This window comes from Neopelma chrysocephalum, unplaced genomic scaffold, assembly GCF_003984885.1.
Source record: "Neopelma chrysocephalum unplaced genomic scaffold, ASM398488v2 Primary Assembly neopelma1_42, whole genome shotgun sequence".
Classification (NCBI taxonomy): Eukaryota; Metazoa; Chordata; class Aves; order Passeriformes; family Pipridae; genus Neopelma; species Neopelma chrysocephalum.
The window spans coordinates 10,058,623-10,077,357 of NW_020897700.1; the positions used below are offsets into that span (position 1 = coordinate 10,058,623).

The 18,735-nt window shown below is 35.1% G+C and overlaps 1 protein-coding gene across 1 annotated transcript in view; it reads right to left on the reverse strand.

Annotated features, from left to right (window-relative positions):
- The window catches only part of TENM3 (teneurin transmembrane protein 3), a 1,346,985-nt gene that overhangs the window by 1,011,264 nt on the left and 316,986 nt on the right, over positions 1 to 18,735 (reverse strand). Inside the window, exon 5 of the mRNA XM_027676660.1 lies at positions 191 to 257. The gene's annotated coding sequence lies outside the window, so the exon portion shown is untranslated. The remainder of the gene's footprint in view (positions 1 to 190; positions 258 to 18,735) is intronic.

The window sequence follows — 18,735 nt, forward strand, 5'->3', positions numbered from 1 at the left end:
TCCTTTACTCCAATTTGGTTATCCTTTTAGGAAAGATAACTAAATATTCTGAGCAAGAACCATCAGATCCACTGAGATCATTTCATCATTGGCTATAGACAGTAGTCATAATGGCTTCCCAGATCACATTTTAAATAAACATCAAAGACTTAAAAAAAGAAAAACTTTGTTAAAAAAACCCCACACTTACTGTTACTTCTTTGATGTAGACTCTATATTCTCAATGAAAGCATGAAGTTATAGTTCAAAGTTATTGCCTGTTAAGAAGTCAAAACAACATAAATATATTAATTTAATATATAATAAACTTTGAATTGCAAATGCTGATAAGAATCTCCTTATAAGATAAATAAGAAATATACCCACAGTAAGGTCTATGTTTCTTTCTTATTCCCCCCCTTCCCGTCATGAATTAAGAATCACAAATGCAAGGCAAGTGGAAATTATGTGTTTATAGAGACACTGTCACAGAATGAAATAACAAATGCTGCCTTGGGACCATAGGAAAAAAGTTCAGAACGCACAAAACAAAAACCTAATGGAATGAAAAATAAGCTCTAACTCATTCTAATACTCCAGCAATAGACACAAATTACTACAATGAGGATGCATTCTCTTCTAACTGGCAAAGTAAAATTCCAAGATTAGGATCAGATAATAAAGATATGCATCGGTTGACTTTTTAATATATTGAAAATAAGATAATGGTATCTCCATTTTATCACTTATTCCACTGGACTTATCAAATATATCAGATTTGGGAAAAGTGCAAATCTGATCACATTGTCAATGCCAACTATTTTATATCTACAGCCAGTGATTAAATATCATTTAAATAGTTTCTCTTACATTGGTATATTCTAATCTTGACGTAAAAAAGGGTTTTGCTAGAGCCAAAAGAAATAAAGAGAAAACGCAATCAATAAGCATCTTTTTTTTTTTTTTTTTTTTGTATGATTTGCTTAATCTTACATGTAATCCTACTTGTATTTTTTTTTTTCCTTTGTTATATAGAAATACCTGAGAACGCAACTGCGATGGGCAGGGCACGTCTCCAGGATGGAGGACCACCGCCTCCCTAAGATCCTGCTCTATGGTGAACTTTGCCACTGGCTGTCGCAAGAGAGGAGCTCCGAAGAAAAGATACAAGGACTCCCTGAAGCAACAACTCAGCCTCGGGCATATTGATCACCATAACTGGTCTACTCCAGCCTCTAATCGGGAGGCCTGGAGACAGACCATTTATAACGCTGCTGATGCTTTTGAGAAAGCACGCAGGATCACTCTTGAGGAGAAAAGACAACGCAGAAAGAATCGAGCCTTGCAGAATATACCATCTAAGGAGTCTTTCTGCTGTGTCTTTTGCAACCGGACGTGTCTATCTCGTATTGGCCTTTTTAGCCACCAACGCACTTGCAAGAAACGTGGGTGGAGTCCTTCCCAAATCTTCGTTCGCGAAGCCTAGCCATGAAAATAGAAATACCAATTTCTAGTAAGTGAAATAACAAACAACATCAACTGTATTACATATTGACAAAGTCAGGCCTTTAGGATCCACAAAAGTAGTTAAGCCCACAGATAACTTCTAATTCAGAGAATGTCTCCGAATTCTTAACATGACTCCTTACATGCTGCAGTAGAATGAATAAAACAAGTCCATGTGCCCTTAGCTACTGAGATCCTACAATTGTAGAAGCAATATAAAGAAAGATAAAAGTTGTCACTCTGGACTACAATGATCTTTCAAAGTAAATATGTGTTTGCATCCATTAAAACATCTTAGTTGCAAGCACTGCTCCATTTCCCCCCTCTTCCATATACAAGATCTATGATTCCTTAAATAGAATTATGTTTTATTTTAAACTCTACCAGCATGTTACACACTTCGTATAACACAGAAACTGAGATTTAATACAAAAGGTGAGACAAACAACTTGCAACAGAAACACCTTATTTGCAGGTTTATCAAGAAAAAGATTAAGATGAAATGAAACATTTGGCCTCCCAGTCAGAATGGGGAAAAAGTAAATTATAACAGGAGACCTTTGCATAAAACTGTGCAACCAAGTTTACAGCAGCAGAACCTTGAGTGAGTGTTGGGAAAGCTGCACGATAAGAATAAACAGAAGTCATAAATTGCTCAGCAATTTATGAGAAAATAGTCTTCTAAAACACAAGAGATCTGAAGTCATCTTTTCTTCTTTGCACAGGTTGAAAAACACATAATATGTAACAATTTGCATCATGCACAGTGTTTTTTCCCAATATTACTCAGTAGTATTCATTCACATCATGCAACTTAGACAAATTAAAGATCACTGTTTCCATATTTGCTAGATCGTTAAAATAGGAAGTGTTCTGTTACAGGATGATAAGCCTGAATGCAAGATAAACAGTCTCTGTCTCTTACAGTTTAGTGGTTCTGTTTGTTTGTTTTTAATATTCTCATTTAACAGAGTTAACCATTGTTGTGAATCAAAACCCAGATTTAATTAAATGTATGAATTAAGAAAGGATAGACTTGGTTCTTTATATTAGCAATACCTGCAACAGAATTCTTTGGTTTCTCTCATCTACCACTTCCATCATTAAAGATACTAATTAAAATGTACATAAATATATGAGTCTTTACTAACAAAATTAGAACAATAAAGCTTAGAAATTAGGTGTGACCCACTGGTAAAATAATATTTTCAGTTCCTATTAAAATTGTTAGTTTATTTAAACTATTTATTCCAAAGAAATGCTTTCTGCTTGAATAGGAGCAGTATGACATCAAAACAGTGCTAAGCAGATGTGAAAATAGATATTTGGAAATTAAACACCTTGCAGTACTAGTAAACATCAGTTTACTGCAGTGAACAGGAATGTTAATAAGATACCTTGCAAAGATGCTTATTCCAGAAAAGATGCTTGACATTAATCTCAGAACTCAACTTGTTCAAAGTTGAAAACTTCCAACATGTCTCCTGCTAACTGAGTGGCAGAGAAGAATGGAGTTCTGCTTATGGTCCTGCACTGACAAGCCTGCAGGCATAAGAGCAATCTTTTACTATATTGATTAAGGAAAACCACTCCTAAAGTTTTCCTTGTTTATCTATTTCAGTAAAATTCTGAGCCAGTGCATGTGATGACATTGCTTTTTGGACTGCATTACAGACTTTAACTATGATACACAGATAGTTACTTTATCGTACCAAAAGAAAATTTAAAGAGCCTACAGCCAATAATTCCATAAGCTGTATACAAATCCAACATACTTTAAAAGCATTCAAGGGGCATCCACATGTGACTGTCCCCATGTGGAAAAAGGGCCTGATTACATGATATACATGGTTAGAGTAGGATTAGGGAAGTAGAATGTGCCATACTGATTTATTCCCTCACACTCTAATAGAAGTAGGCAATCTTAAAAATAATACTTAAAATTACACACAAGGACTAGAAGACCATCACCTGTGAGTGGCAATAAATCAAGATTTTCTCAAAGGTAAGCTTGAATTCAGTCTCAGTATTAGGACTTCATGAGCGAGTTACTAAAGGTACTTGGTTCAGATAATCAAATAGGCCATTTTGTCATTACTTAACACACCTCTGCCAAACAGTGACAGTTCTAAAACGAGAACTCCAAATTCCACAACTCTAAGCCTGTAATTCCATGTTTAAACTTCGTAAAATTAACACTACTAGCACATTTCCAGTTTGCCTTCTTTCAGCTCCCAAACCCTTTGCTGAAGCAGCAACTACATGCCCACTCTTTTGCTTTAGTTTCTGAAAGATGGGGAAGTTCTGGTTTGCTCTCTGTAGCTGTCAAAGGCCATTTGTCTGCACCTCTGAACACAAATATATATATATATATGTATAAATATATATAAAAAAGCCATCAACTGCTCTGAGACCATATCTGATTTCCTGTTTTTCCCCTCACAGAGAAAATTTAGTTCTACATCAAGAGCAATATTAATTCAAGTGCACATTTTAAAGACAATCTTAACATTACTGACAAAGGGCATAAATTCAATCCTATATGTAGGTGAGTGAACTAATCATTAAGCAATCAGAGGAACAAAACTAAGCTTAGATAAAATAAAATGTAATAAACATGAGGATCTGTACATAGATTTTGGAACTGTAGATAAAACTATTTTTTTTACATTACATATAAGGGCTAATATACTGATACATATAATTTATATAATCTCAAAATACACTGGAGGCTAAAAATACCTAGATCACTCAAGCAAGCTAAATTTTCTAGGCTGCTATGTTTAAAAGATATTGTATATATTGTATTTTTTCTTTCCCCTTTTAGAAAAAAAAAACAAAAGACAAACAGAATGGTAAACTCATCAAAAAGTTTGTTGCTAGGCCAAGGATATCTGAACAAAATCTGTTAAAGCAGAAATGCTCTATTTACCTCATTGTTTGAATTATTTTCTGTAAATTTTAAAGATTTTTCTGTTTAAAGAGAAAAGATAGTCATCAGCACATTTTGTTCCTTAGGGATTTTCTTTTTTTTTTTTAATGAAATAAGCAGATGTGGAAGGGTGATTCTTTTTTCAGTCAGGTGGAAGGCAAGTTAAAATCATAACCAAAAAACGTATACACAGTTGACATGGGAAACATTTAAGAACAAAATCAAATATTTAGGACAGAAAAAAATATAAAGAGAAAAGTTAAAGTGAAAAGACCAAACCTGCCTGTGAGATTTGTGCAGATTGAAGAGGAAAACTCTCGGAAACCCCTCACTGCCCCTTTCTCACAAGCAAAGGCAGAATTCCTGGAGATGAGGGACATTCAATAGAACTTAATCTTGACTATACCAAAACTATTTATTGATTTTTACATTTTATAAGCCTTGTAACTAATCCGGCCATTTGAAATCTCATTAAAAAGGACTCTCATTTTATTTTAACAGGCCTGGGACTAAACTAATCCCACAACATCCACATGAACAACAAGACTTTTCTCACCCACGGAAGCTGTAAATCTTCAGATTACAGCAAGTGAGCACATTGAGAAGCATCCTATCTGCCAAGTACACCTTCCATGTTAGCTCAAACCTAGTAGTGCTACACAGGCCCCCGTTTCAGCTTCACGTGCTAGGTAGAGCTGGCACAAGGGAAATTGGAGCAGTAAGAAGTGTCTGCCAGTGACTGGTAATTAAAAAGGGCTGACAGGGTTCAAGATGCCAAAGTGCAAACAGCATTCTGTTCTGACAGGCTTGAAACATAAAACATAAGCTTTAAAAGAGTTAACTACAGAATAATCATTCCTTTCTTCACATCTGCTACCAGCATGAGTTTACTGCAAGCGGCTTGCTAGTCCCATACCTTTTGACCAACAATCTATTTAAAATGTATCCAATCTTTAAATTGTGGCCATAAAAGCATACACACAAAATCATACAGAATAATCATAAGCAATTCAAAGTTGTTAATCAACCGTTTATTAATTCACTTAAAGTTTGAAGAAGTATTTAATACTGTGAGATCCCTTTCTATCACAATCCTGCAAGCATACTTAAGAACAAGAAAGCAGAAAAATACTGCTTTAAGGAACATTTAAGGATGAACTATATCTAAAAAGGAGTAATAAAAGCACATAAGAGTCATCAAAAAAGTTCTATAGAAATCAAGTTTTTATATGGTGAATCATAAAGAGGTGAAACTTTTTTATTATGCATAGGCAATTTATCACATTTATATGAGCAACAGTACGTTCCTACGTGATAGGACACTGAAAGGAAAACTTCACTGTATTTCTGATTCAATACAAGCCCCACTTGTGCTTCAGTCATATTTTACATCTACTTATTTAATACAGTCCCTCTGTCACAGTTCATTCACAAAAGCTCAGAGACAGGGACTGCAAGAACCTGAAATGACTGGCACTTCTTGTATATTTCTGAAGACATAAACATTGGTAAACAGGAGCAATTAAAACTGCATAAACAAAACCAAGAAAATTGGACAGAAAATCATAATTTTTGAAGGCAAACAGGTTCTAGAAAAGGGCTTGGAACCACAAGCACATCCTCAGTACAACACAGCATACTGCAGAGAAGTGCATCTCCTGGAGGTTACTGACTCCCACGTCAGATATTAGCATAAAAATCTCAGTATAGCTCTGTACCTGACCTAACCAATCCTACACTTCAGGGACAAGGTTTATATTAATGCATTCCCATCACATCACTAAGGCAGCTAGCTGTATTATCATTATGCAATATAATGATATCATGCTGCACTGCACAGAATCATTAAGACACAGGAACTCAGACCAGAAACAGCACACATATCCACAGTTCCTTCCACTGAGTGGTATCAATATATCCTTACCCTGTGTTGGGGTGTTTTTTTTGTTTTAAGGTCTTTTGTTCAGGGTTTTATCTTTCTTTTTTTTGGGGTGGGGTGGTTTATCTTTTTGTTTGCTTGTTTTTTATAACCCAGTATAAATAAAATCTTAAAGTCACCTGTACCAGTTAACATATCATAATATACCACAGCACAAGGTACCTCCTTACTTTTTTTACTCCCTCTCCTAAACCATATCTACTATTCATCTGCTATTGAGAGCACATGAACCACAGTCAGGAACAAGTTTAATGCTTATTTTTCCTGGGGTTTAAGATTTTAGCCAGTATTCCTTTCCCATAGGGAGAAAGAGAGTCTTCAGAGGACAACAAGACCTCAATGATTGTAAATGAAAAGAACCTGGGCAGTCCTAAAGTAAGGAGCCATTAGAGTGCTGTGGTGGGTTGACCGTGGCTGGATTACAGGTGCCCACCAAAGCAGCTCTATCACTTCTCAGATGGACAGAGGAAAGAAAATAGAATGAAAGCCTCATGGGTTGCTCTCACATATTTTCACTCCTGTCTCAGCAGATGGATGTTGGAGCTGGCTGGCACTGGCTTCATCGGACATAGGGGAAGCTTCTATCAGCTTCTCACAGAAGCCACACCGGTAGCCCTGCCCCCTCCCCCCACTTTAAAAAAAAAACCAAAAACACAACAACTCACCATTTCTTTAAAAGAAATGTTTTAAAGCATTGATGGTTAAATAATACTTCTGAAAAAATTATTCTTCTGTATAGGTTAGAGATCTATAGTGTGTCATTTAAAATAGGGTTACAAGAAGCAGTGTTATGGTTAGCAAAAATTACTGGAAAACAGGAGAAGAAGAAAATTCACCTTTTAAAAGTACTAAAACTGAAAGTATAAAGAAATTTCTCTTTCACTTCTTATGTATCTGACATTTACAAAAGTGTCCCTATGCCTTTAGGAAGTTGATTTTTTTTTCTTTTTAAAGAGAGTCTAAAAGAGGGTTTCTTATAAGAAAGGAGTAATTAGTGTGACCCAGCTTTCTATGGCTGCCAGTTGCTTTTAATAACTTCTAAAGTCATAGACATAACTATGAACTGGTATTTAATTTTGTTATTTAAGTTGCCTTTTAAAAAATCCAATTTACAGTTCGCTTTCTAATTCACACTGTCTCAGGTTTTTCCCATACTTCAGCCTCCCTCCCACCAGGAAAATACTTGTTGGCTGAGTGGCTTTTACCAGACTGAGACATCAACTTATTCTGAAGTTTCCATATGAATGACTGCAGCTGGGAATTCTGCCCACCAAAACCACCCCTTCACACTAAAAATACTAGCTTCTTGCAAGCGTTCACAGATATTTCTTTCTTTAGGCTTGACTATGTTGTCAACAGTCTAACATTTAATACATAAGTTAATTTCAAGTGAATCACAGGAGAAAACATGGTTTGGTAATTTGTTTCAGCAAGTACAACTGTTTTGCTAATAATTAGAGAAAAGACCTTTAAAAGAGAACTGGCAAAGTATTTAGTTATTTTTCTTCTCACCTTAACAAACACCCACTGAGAGAGATGTAATATGAACAGAATAAGACAACAAGATGAGAAGTGGGAAAACAGGGCTAGAAAGAAAATCATACAGGGGGAATTGGAAGGAGAGGCAGAAGCTGAAAGGAACAGTGATAAGATAATGTGCTCAAGGAGGAAAACATTGAAAAGTATGAAAAATTAAACCATATAGAATACGGAAGAGTTAAGGAACAAGAGAAGACATGGACGAGGTTAGATTTCAGCTGGAAAGAATGGTGAAATGTTACAGGGCACAGTATAATGCAGTGCAAGAATAAAAGTAGCTGAATAATAAATAAATAAATAAATAAATAAATAAATAGTAGCTGAAGAATCAAGCAAAAGCAGCAAGGCTCAGAGCTTGCTACTTCACGAGAAAGGAACTGTTCCATAGAGTTGCCTAGCTGGGGAAGGACTCCTGTAGCATCACTTGTTCACAGCTATGTTTATTAATTCAAGAATATTGCAGAGTAGCCCAGCACAAGTTGCAGAAACATGGTCTTTAGCTTCTCTCACTGACCTGGCAGCACATCTGCCTCTGGTAGTTCTCATTTTGCTATTCCCAAAATATTCCCTAGTTTAACAGAACAGGCTTGCAAACAGTTAGTACACTACGGCAGAAAGCAGGACAACTGAACAGCATGTCACCTTCCTCCCTACACTGACTTCCTCTCTTTGCCATGCCCAACATTTCGTTGCATAACTTCCATGACGTGCTTCACATGTAACAGCCAGGAAACTGTTCAGACTGCTCCTGGCCTGAACCATTCGTTCTTGACATGCCTCACTTTCTAGCACACTTTCTGTCAAGATCTGCAGTTCGGAAAAGCAACATCTTCCCCTCTACCAGGATTAGTGGTAGGAGACAGGGTAAAATGAAGGAGGATGCAAATCTTCCTCTAAGATTCTCCAGGATTTGCATACTTAGTTTAACAAAACAAAAGATAAGTTAACTTACTTCAGTTAACTTGTCATAGCATCAGCTCCTTTCTTCACACACAGTGTAAGACTGCTTTCAAGGAATTGGGTTTATCAGCCAGGCCCATACTTACCTAGATCCAGAATCATCCAGATTCTCTTTGGTCTTCTGCTCTACTCATTGGAAGTACCCTGCTGCTTACATCTTCTGCTTGGCCACAAGATGTAGAGCCCAAGTGTCCTTTGTAGATTTTACAGGAAGAGCATCTAGCTCATTAAGGTGTTTTTTTTTTCCTCTTGATCACAAACACCTACTCTTACAGTTCTTTAATTAGGATAATATGGTGCACATTTCTTCCAATTCTTTTTCTAAATTTATCTTTTTTTCTTCTCTGCTAATTCAGATTCTTCTCCATTTTGCAGCCATCTCCACAAATCACTGATAATCTGTAAGTATGTCGTCTGCCTATTTTCCTAAGGAATGCTATACTTTGATTCATTTGCTTTCAGAATATAACAGATCTCATCTAAAAAAATAAACCCAAATTCTCCACAGTAGCTCAGACTTACTCCTCCAGCTAAGAAAGGCACCACACCTCAGAACTAATAAGCTGTCCTCAGAGCAAGCCATGGGTGATCTCCCAAGGAGTACTGGGAAGTGCTTTTCCCAGGTGGGCTCAATCAGCACTGATTGGCATCTGCTGCTTGCTCTCTCTTGCATTTGCTCCAAACTTACCAGGTTGCCCCTTAATGCCACACACCTGCCTGGCCCACTCTTCGCTTGGCTGAAATGCCCTAACACCTGCTCAGGTACAACCCTTCAGAGATTTTGTGCACCAAAAAAAATGCACCCCACAATTAAATTAAAGTGAGACTTTATGCTAGATTTTCTTTGCAAGGATTTAATATAGAAAAGATGTTGTTAGTGTTATAATAAGCATTTTAATATTGTGAGCCTATTTTCTGTAGCAGAGTAACAGTTTTCTTAATCTACTGGGAAAGGTACTCTTAGTGGGATCAGCTGCAGAGTGTAGCCAGCAGAAGCAGCTGCAGAGATTGCTTCCGCCATTACCAGGATATTATTGGACAATGTCTTTTACTCTGATGTACCACTGACTGTACATCCTGAACAGTCATTCAGAACTTTTTGTCCAAACTTCCACTGTTTTGTCCTCTTTTTCTGCCCACATCTTTTTCTTCTAACATATTTTAATTATTTTCTAAATTCTCTTTTCATCAGGCTTTTTCTAGTTGTTTTTTTCTGCATATATTATTGAATATAAAACTATTTATAAAATAAAAAAGCAACCCAAAAAATGGTATTTTCAAATCATCACTTCATGATTCTTTTAGTTTTAGCAACCCGTTTTTCAGCTGGCTATTTATACTGTCAAGTTCTTTTATGTTGTTTTATAGCAGACTGGAGTCCTGATCTTCACTGGAGTGCAATAGCAGCAGAACTATAATAACAAATAGTTATGTGCAATTGCTTTTCTGCATTTATTTAACACAATTATTACCAGAGTAATAACATTAATGTCTGTCTCCAGATGCTTTGCTGAGAAAATGGAGACAATAATGTGAAGCATGGCTTACAATTAAAGTGAAAATTTATTGTTGGGAAAAAGTTACAGTAATGACAAGGAAAGTTGCAGCATAGCTCATCACATTCATTCCTTTTACTTTGGATGTAGGAAGGTTGTGGTTTCAGACATTACTGGAGTTATCAATAGGAGAATTAGGAGAAGCTTGATGCATAGACAGCACTAAGGAAGTCCATTCAGTAACGTGGAAAGCTTCTTATGATGATGCTTATGATGTAAGCTTTGAGTTGGTTTAGATTAGTCATGCACTTAAACTCCCTCCAAGAACACATATTTGTTCGTCTTAACTATACTCTTGTAAATTAAAGGAACAGACTGATTTCTATTCCTATTTTCCCAAAACAAAACTCCATTTTGCAAACAGTTCAAACCTTTAAAATTTTAACTACCATTTTTAACTATTAGGAAAACAAAGACAAAAAAAAGACAAAAAAATGCTGAGGCTTTGCTTCCCTGTGAATGTAACATATGCAAGTGTGTTTAACTTTTCTCTTCCTGATGTATTCAGAGAAAGTGGATTCCTACTTTTTTCTCTCTCAGATCTTCAGAATAAAATGAAAAATATTTTCTACAAATTGCTTGGGTTCAGAATATATTCAAGCTTTAATCTTGATGAAAAGAACTATAATTGTAAATGTCAGTATAATACAAAAAATCAGTTCAAGTGGTTTTGCATTTTGTAAAGCAGTTGTCTTACTGATCAAATAGTTCTGACTACTCATGGGAATCTTTTTTCCTTTGTAGGTAACAGTGATGGCAAGGAATGACATGCATAAAATATATGCTGAAAATATTCAAGATGAACATGGAAATATGTTTAAACAGAAAAAAAATGAGGAAAAGACATTTCTAAGTCTCTCTAGATACATGATGCTGCTACCAGTTCTGCTTTTCCCTCATTTTGTGACCTCAGCTTTTGTATCTGCATGCTGCATCGACAGACTACTAGACAAAGGTTTAAACTGGATATCACATAATCTACTCTTATTCTTTTGATCATATCCAGCTCTGCTTACTTGACTACCTAATGTATTTCCTAGGAAATTAATCTTACCTAACGCACTAATATTCCATTACAATCAGAAAATTCAATGTAGATTGCTCTTTCAGTCAATTTTAATTAAAAAAAACTCTGTGCATGTTTTCTAAAGTAGTTTATACAAATATTTCTTAATACAATTTCCAGTGAATGTTCCTTATATCACATAAGATGCAACATTGCCTCTTACATACTGTGACCATCAGTAGAGAATAAGAGTAAGGTCTACAGCATTTATGATTTTGCAGATCTGTAGTGTTTCCTAGGATCTTTTCTAGTTTCTACATACACTATTCCTGAAAGATTTATTTAAAAATCTCTATGGTAGTAAAATTCCATGAATTTACCTTTGAAAATTAAACACTGCTAGTCAAATGGTTCAAAGATGTTTCCATTCAATGAATAAAGAATATTGACAATTATTTTTTAATCCTTGAAATTAGTGACTGCAACTACAGTAACATAAGTTCCTACACCTGTCACAAAAATCTGCCCTTGCAGTGAATATCAGTGAAAATGAATAGAGGTTTATAGGCTGAATAAGTGCCATCACTAAGCTGTTAATATATATTCAGAGTTGTGATACTCTTAATATTTTCTGAGATTGAATAGAGTTTTTAATATGGCTCAGTTGTCTACTGTAGCCATTAATACCCACTATGCAATCACATTCCGATTAGACACGAAATAATACTAGTTGAGGACTTTGCTTACAGAGAAAAATGAAGAATCAGTTCTAGGGACTTTGCTGTTATTGTACAGAAATACTCTCTATTTGCATTCTTACCGATTTCTGTTCTGTATATAAAAAAAGGAATAATTTTGCTTTTAAAAATCAGTAGTTTGTGTATAAGAGAAAGACTGAAAAGAGAGAAAATGGAAAAAATACTTGGGTAAGCAAGTGAACAATTAATGAAGTGATTATTACACATACACAGTTTTAGTAAATATAAATATGCCAAAGATGTTAGTTCTAACATCTGAACTTTAGGAAAGTACTTTACAATTTTTTCCCATTTAACATGATTTGAAATTATATTGTAAGCTTTAGAGGTGCTTTGGAGGTAATCAGTAAAGTAAGTAATGTAAAGGTAATTTTCCTAAATGTTGTATTTGCATTTATCCAAAGCATAAAAGGTTCTTTTTAAATTCTGCAAATTAAAACTGCCTTTGACAAAATTATATAAGCTTTTCTGTAAAAGTCTTTTTTTCAAACTTAGAAGAATTTTTATCTTAAATTAAGAATTCCTTTTTCTCATTTTTTTCCTCTTCATATTTATCCTTCTCTAATATCTACAGAAATTTTTGAAAATCTTGGGAGAAAAGGATGAATGATTATTGCCACTGTCTTTTACTAAGAAAAATACCTTTTGTAATAATTTTTAAAAGTATTATTTTATATAAGAAAATATTTAAACAATACATATTATAGTCTCTATCTTTTTGTGCAAATTGTTTGGAGTAATGCTAGCTGAGTGTTCCTATGCATGAATTCCTCCTCTAAACCAGATGGCACTATTTTACTTCACACCCATAACCTTTTGAATTAAGAAGCTTATTCATGGCACTCTTATTTAGCATACTTAGAAGGTATGAAAAGCTAGATCAAATGCATTCTACTTCTTTATTTTTAAGTGCCTTAATTATTAACTTGAAAGCAACTTTTATGTTCAAAGACTCTGTAAGTTTGTAAGGAACCTTTATAGTGAACACCAGCTTCTTGAAAACAGAGGTCATGTCTGGAGAGTCATTCAATTTAGGTATCTAATCCTGGACTCAGACACAAGGCATCAACTAACTGCTTCCTTACCAGTAGGTTAGCAGGTACCTGGCCCACTATTTTTTTCAAAGAACAGAAAGAATTCTGGTAAGCTAAAAAATTTTTTTCTCCTGCACACCATGTGCACTGAAATTATGGATGAATTTATATCAAGATGTAGCAGCAGTGGATTAATCCACTGAAAAGCAGATTACTGTTCCTTACCATATTCTATCTGAAACATGCTAGTTAGTAGTTTAAATTTCCTCTTTGACCGTCTCACTAAAACAAACGGTATGCACTAATTGCCAGTTATAACCCAAAAAGTGGCTTTACCAGATTTGGTACATACGAGTGGTTATTTAATCTCATGGTTTGCCTAGGGCTACACCTCTTCAGGAGATTTAGTCTATGAATCCTTAGGGATTAGGGAATCTGACATGAATGCTGTGCAAGTGTGGTCACTAGTGCTCGCTTAGAACCGAGCTAAAAAGGATTGTGGTTTTGCTCACTGAATTTCTTCTTTAGGAGTATACCAACATAATATACAGAGTTTCCAGAAAAATCTTCGAAATACCCAAATCTTCCAAATTAATCATAGTAAGTGGAGTCCACATAAGTTTTTTTTCCTTTTGAATTTGAAAGACTTCAGATAGGTACCAAGAAGACAGGTATCTTCTGTAAGATCAGAAGTTTTAAGCAACCTGATCTAATGAAAGATGATCTTTAAAAGGTCCCTTCCAACCAAACCAACCTTCCAACCCAGACCATTCTGTGATTATGTGATATCAAAAAAATAGCAATTCTCCTATACAACCTGAGTGTCAAAATGGAGGATAAATTAATCCTATATCCTACCACTGCACTTGTTAAAAAAATTCTACTATGCTTAAAAAATTACTACCCCTCATTGCCCAAACTGAATGGAGGAAGTCCTTGAAAAAAACCAGAAACAAAACCAACAGAATCATGATTAGTCTATCTGTCTGGTAATGTCTAGCACCCTCTTAAGTCTGCTCCCTCTATTAAGACTTCCACCTAAGTAATATAGCTTAGGATCATTAATATTCAGTGTCTTTACAAAACCAAGTCAATATCAGTCTTCTTGTATGCTGTTTTACTCCTTCTCAGTGCACAATAAAGCAATGTAAAGGGCAACAAGTCTGCTAAAATGACTCAACAGAGAAAACAGAAGATTCATTTTGATTTAGTACAAATAAACAAAGTCTTCTACTCTCCCGAAGGGCTTATCCATACCCAACAAAGCTCAGGTAATGTCCTACATTTGTTTCCAAAAGAGTAATACTTTTCAGCTGTCTGTTAGAGCTTCTTCAGAACTTTCTTATGCTGACAGTAAGATTCAGAGTCTTGCTCAGTACTCAGAGACCTCTTAAATACAGGCTGTGTCTACACTGATCAATGCATTTGCCCCAGTTGAATGATACAACTTTGCCCTGTGACCATATTGCTAAAGGTTAGTTCTCTAAAGCAGCCTGGTAACATGCACAGAATACAGTGCTTGACCAAGGCCGTGGTGGTGGTGGTAGCCCCGTGTGCACCCTATGGTGCCCTGTGGATCTAAGACACAATAATTTATCCTTTTGTGTTTGCTTTTTAAGCTCAGTGTAAAAGGTAGCACTGCAATCTACTTTAGTGTTATTTCTATAACATAACATAGGACAGGCTCTGTGGTGGCTTCCTTGCAATAGATGTCATGTAAACTGTCTTGGAATGGGTAAGTAAGCCATGCTATTGGCCGAATCCTCTTTCTCCTGTAGATTTATAGGTGCCTAAGCTTCTTTGATTTGATAAAGTACTGTTCCTAAGCATATTCACGTCATGGTAAGAATGCTTTCCAGGCAGGGAATGTTTTCTATAACCAGGCAATCTCTGATGAGGCTTCAGGTCTCTTATGGGTTACAGATTACATTCTTACCTGTACAAACACAAAAATTTTTGAAGACGGAGTCCTGCTATTTATCATGTTTGGTTTTGTTGTTTGTGTGTTTTCATTATTTTTTTTTTCTTTCTGAAAGTGCCTGTCTTTTTATCTCAAATACAGAAGTAACTAAGGGAAACAAGCTTCCCATCCAAGGCATGTGAGCTAACATCCGCCAATGGAGCAAAAATATTCCTCTTGTCCTCTATGACTCAGCTTTTTCTATTTGGTTTGGTGGTAGATTTTTCTGTCAAAGCTAGCTCACTTAGAACTGGACTGGCATAGAGCATTTCAGTTCAAACATATCAACCAATCTCAAGGATGATGTATAAAATCTATTAGCCAAATAAAAACAAAGAGAACAAAAAGACCACAATTACTATCCGAAAATAAATCAAGGGAGAAACTGGTATTTAAGTAACTCGTTAAATAAAGAAATTAACATTTCTACTATATTGCATTTTCTAGACAAAAGATGTGGATATTCTCTGGATTCTGAGTACAACCTTTGCTCTGTGCCAATGATCAATTTGGGAAAAAACAAAGAAATCATATTTCTCCTGATGTGTCAGTAAACTCTAAGATTTACACTTCCTGATAGGAAGGCCTCAGAATGCACAAATATTTTCATTATCTTTCTTCTTTAATAATAACTGGTGGGAAATTACAGACTCGTACATCCACAAATTTACTAATAATTTTATTTCTTATTCTCTGACTACTTAAAGAAGTTAATTTTTTCCCTTTTCAAAAGCAATATGCAAATACTGATGCATGTGTTTATACATTCATTTAGAAACATACGAACATAACACACATACACACCTCTTTGAATGTTTTTATTTCCTTTATTTGCCAAGTATTTAGGGTCACACAGAAATGAAAAGCCACCTATACATCTCATAATTATGTCTGTGATCTTCACTCTTTCTTATATGAGGTACCAAATGAGAGAAAATAGGAAATGTACACAAAAATGGAAGGGAAAAACACAACAAAAAAGAATAATGAGAAGCAGAAAAATTAAATGCAAAGATGGTAAAGAAGAGAAGAAATCTAGGAAGAAAAGAGAAGAAGAAGCAGAAATAAAAGCAGAGATAGAAAATGAAGTGAAGGAAAAGTCAAATAGAATGAACAGGAAGATTTGAGAATGGATTAAATAATAAAAAATATGACAATAAAACACAAATCTATGAAACAGGAATGGTAAGTAGCAGGAATTATCCCAAAATAGATTCGCAGAATTAAATATGAAATGAGAATTTGTATTTCTGAAGTAAGATTAGAAGAAATAAAATCAGGACAACTTGACAGCAGCTGATCTTAGAAATAATTGTCAGAAATCTTTTCATGCTTCCACGCCTAACATTCAATTATTCTCCTTTGATAGTTTTCCACAAATTGAACACATGATACAGTATATCAAAAGCCAATAAAGTAGTATATGGTCAGAAATAAGATATCTTAACTAGTGCAGGAAATACCGAAGCAATTACAAGAATGACCCATCATTAAAATTTTTCTTTTTTAAAGTAGTCATAGCTGCAAATAGCTTATGATTATCTGAAAGTAGCCAGTCTTTAAAAGAAAGGACAAAAGTATTATTGTTTAAGAAGTCAATTGAATGCTCATTGTGCATTTTACTATCACCCTTTTCCTACCTCAAAAGGGTTATTTCCTCCTTTGTCATCTCATTATTAGTCCATAGTATAAGGTTCATTGATTACAATCTGAAGAAAAACTTACAATGAAGTGAATTATAACTTTTATTCACAGAGATCTCTAGACTTGCAGTAAAAGTAGAAGATAACATCCCTAAGGCTTCTGAGATACAGCATGGTAGAAAATTGCTTCATATTGTTTAATTTGGAAAAATTAACATAATGGAAGACAATAAATAGGTTCTAATAATTACAGCAAAACCATAAAATTCCCACAAGTAAATACGTGCTTTATGTGATATTCAAATCACTATTCTGTAAAATACATAAATACAGTCTCTGTAAAGCAGTTCATCAGAAAACTCAACAATCTTGTTATGCTTTTGAGGGTATTTCAAAAACTTCATTGCATAATACTGGCAGTATCAGTTAAAACAAGGTCTAAGAGCAAACAAAAGCAAACAGGAGCTGTGACAGTTCCCTCTTCAGGTACCTGAATACAATAAATGAACTTCACAGGAGCAAAATTCCTAAATCCTCTTCTGTCTGTAACTTAACTGAAAAAGAAAAAAACCCTAACTTTCTACAGGGAATGCTTGGGCTTTGCAGTGGCAGGAATCCCCTCCACACTCAGCGCTGATGCATGGCTTGTGGAGACATCTCTCAAGTGAAGGGAAGATGGTTTCTCATACTATTAAAAACCACAGAAATGTCTAGAAATACCTTTCTTGGAGTAAGCTTACAGTGTCAGAGATGAGGAACAATTTCCTCTCAATGAAAAATCTTTGCTTCTCCCATATTCTTCTCACAGGTACCAAGGGCACTTAGTGGTTTTATGTACTATGAACTATTACTTTATTATAAAAATACTGCTGGAACGGTCTAGCGATAATAAGACTCACTGCAGTAACCCTAATTTTGATGAATTGCAGTTCATCAGAAGTTACAATGTAGCTAAAAATATAGTGCTATGTTTTATCCTTAACATGTGAGCTGAATGCTGAAGCACTTGTCTCCTTAAATGCACTAGCCCTGACTAGCTTCATGGCACATTAAGAGAAGAGACACAGGAAGACAATTAGGGTTTTGGCTTACAAGTGTATACCACAGAAATGTTTCTTCCAGGCCCAGATGAAACCTTCTTAATATGTGTGACTATCCAGCTAATTATTTTCATATAACCAGAACCCATGTATCCAAGATGAAGGCTTTCTCACAACTTATAATGTCGCTGTTAATAGGGTTGATGAGTGATTTAGTCAGACATTTCCCTTATTGGCAGAACTCCTGTGTGGTCTATACAGTTTTAGCTGTCGTAATATAAATGGATTTACAGTGCCAAATAGTTCTTTAAAATACAGATAAGTTAAAACACAAACAAATATGTAATACACGTGATTTAGGAAAGCAAATTTGAGGTTGAAAATGGCAGCAATTTTCTAATATTACAATTGATCACACAGTTTTCCTTTGGGCACTTTCCTGATACAGTTTTCTACAGTTTGCAATTATTTGATTTGATAACAACTTTGTTCAGGATTCCTCTATCTGCACTATCCGAAATGCTGCCTTGACCTCAACTAACATATGCATGTGGGCTACCTGAATCTTTGGCTTTGTAATGGTAAAATCACATAGAAATAAATAAAAGGCTCATTATTGAATCAGAAAAATAAGAAAATGCCTTAGAAATGTAACCGTTTGACAGTACTTGACCCTTCCTGATTATGAAGAAGATTGGAATCTCTAGATTTGAATGCCTGCCAGCTGCTATTTGAACTAACATATTAACACTGGAAAGGACTTTTTTTTTTTTTTTTAACATGAACTAATCACTACTGGTAGACAGAAAACAATTATAACAGAAATTATGAAACTAGTGGGGATCCTGGATTTGGTTCCTACACAAGATCTTTGAGTTACAGA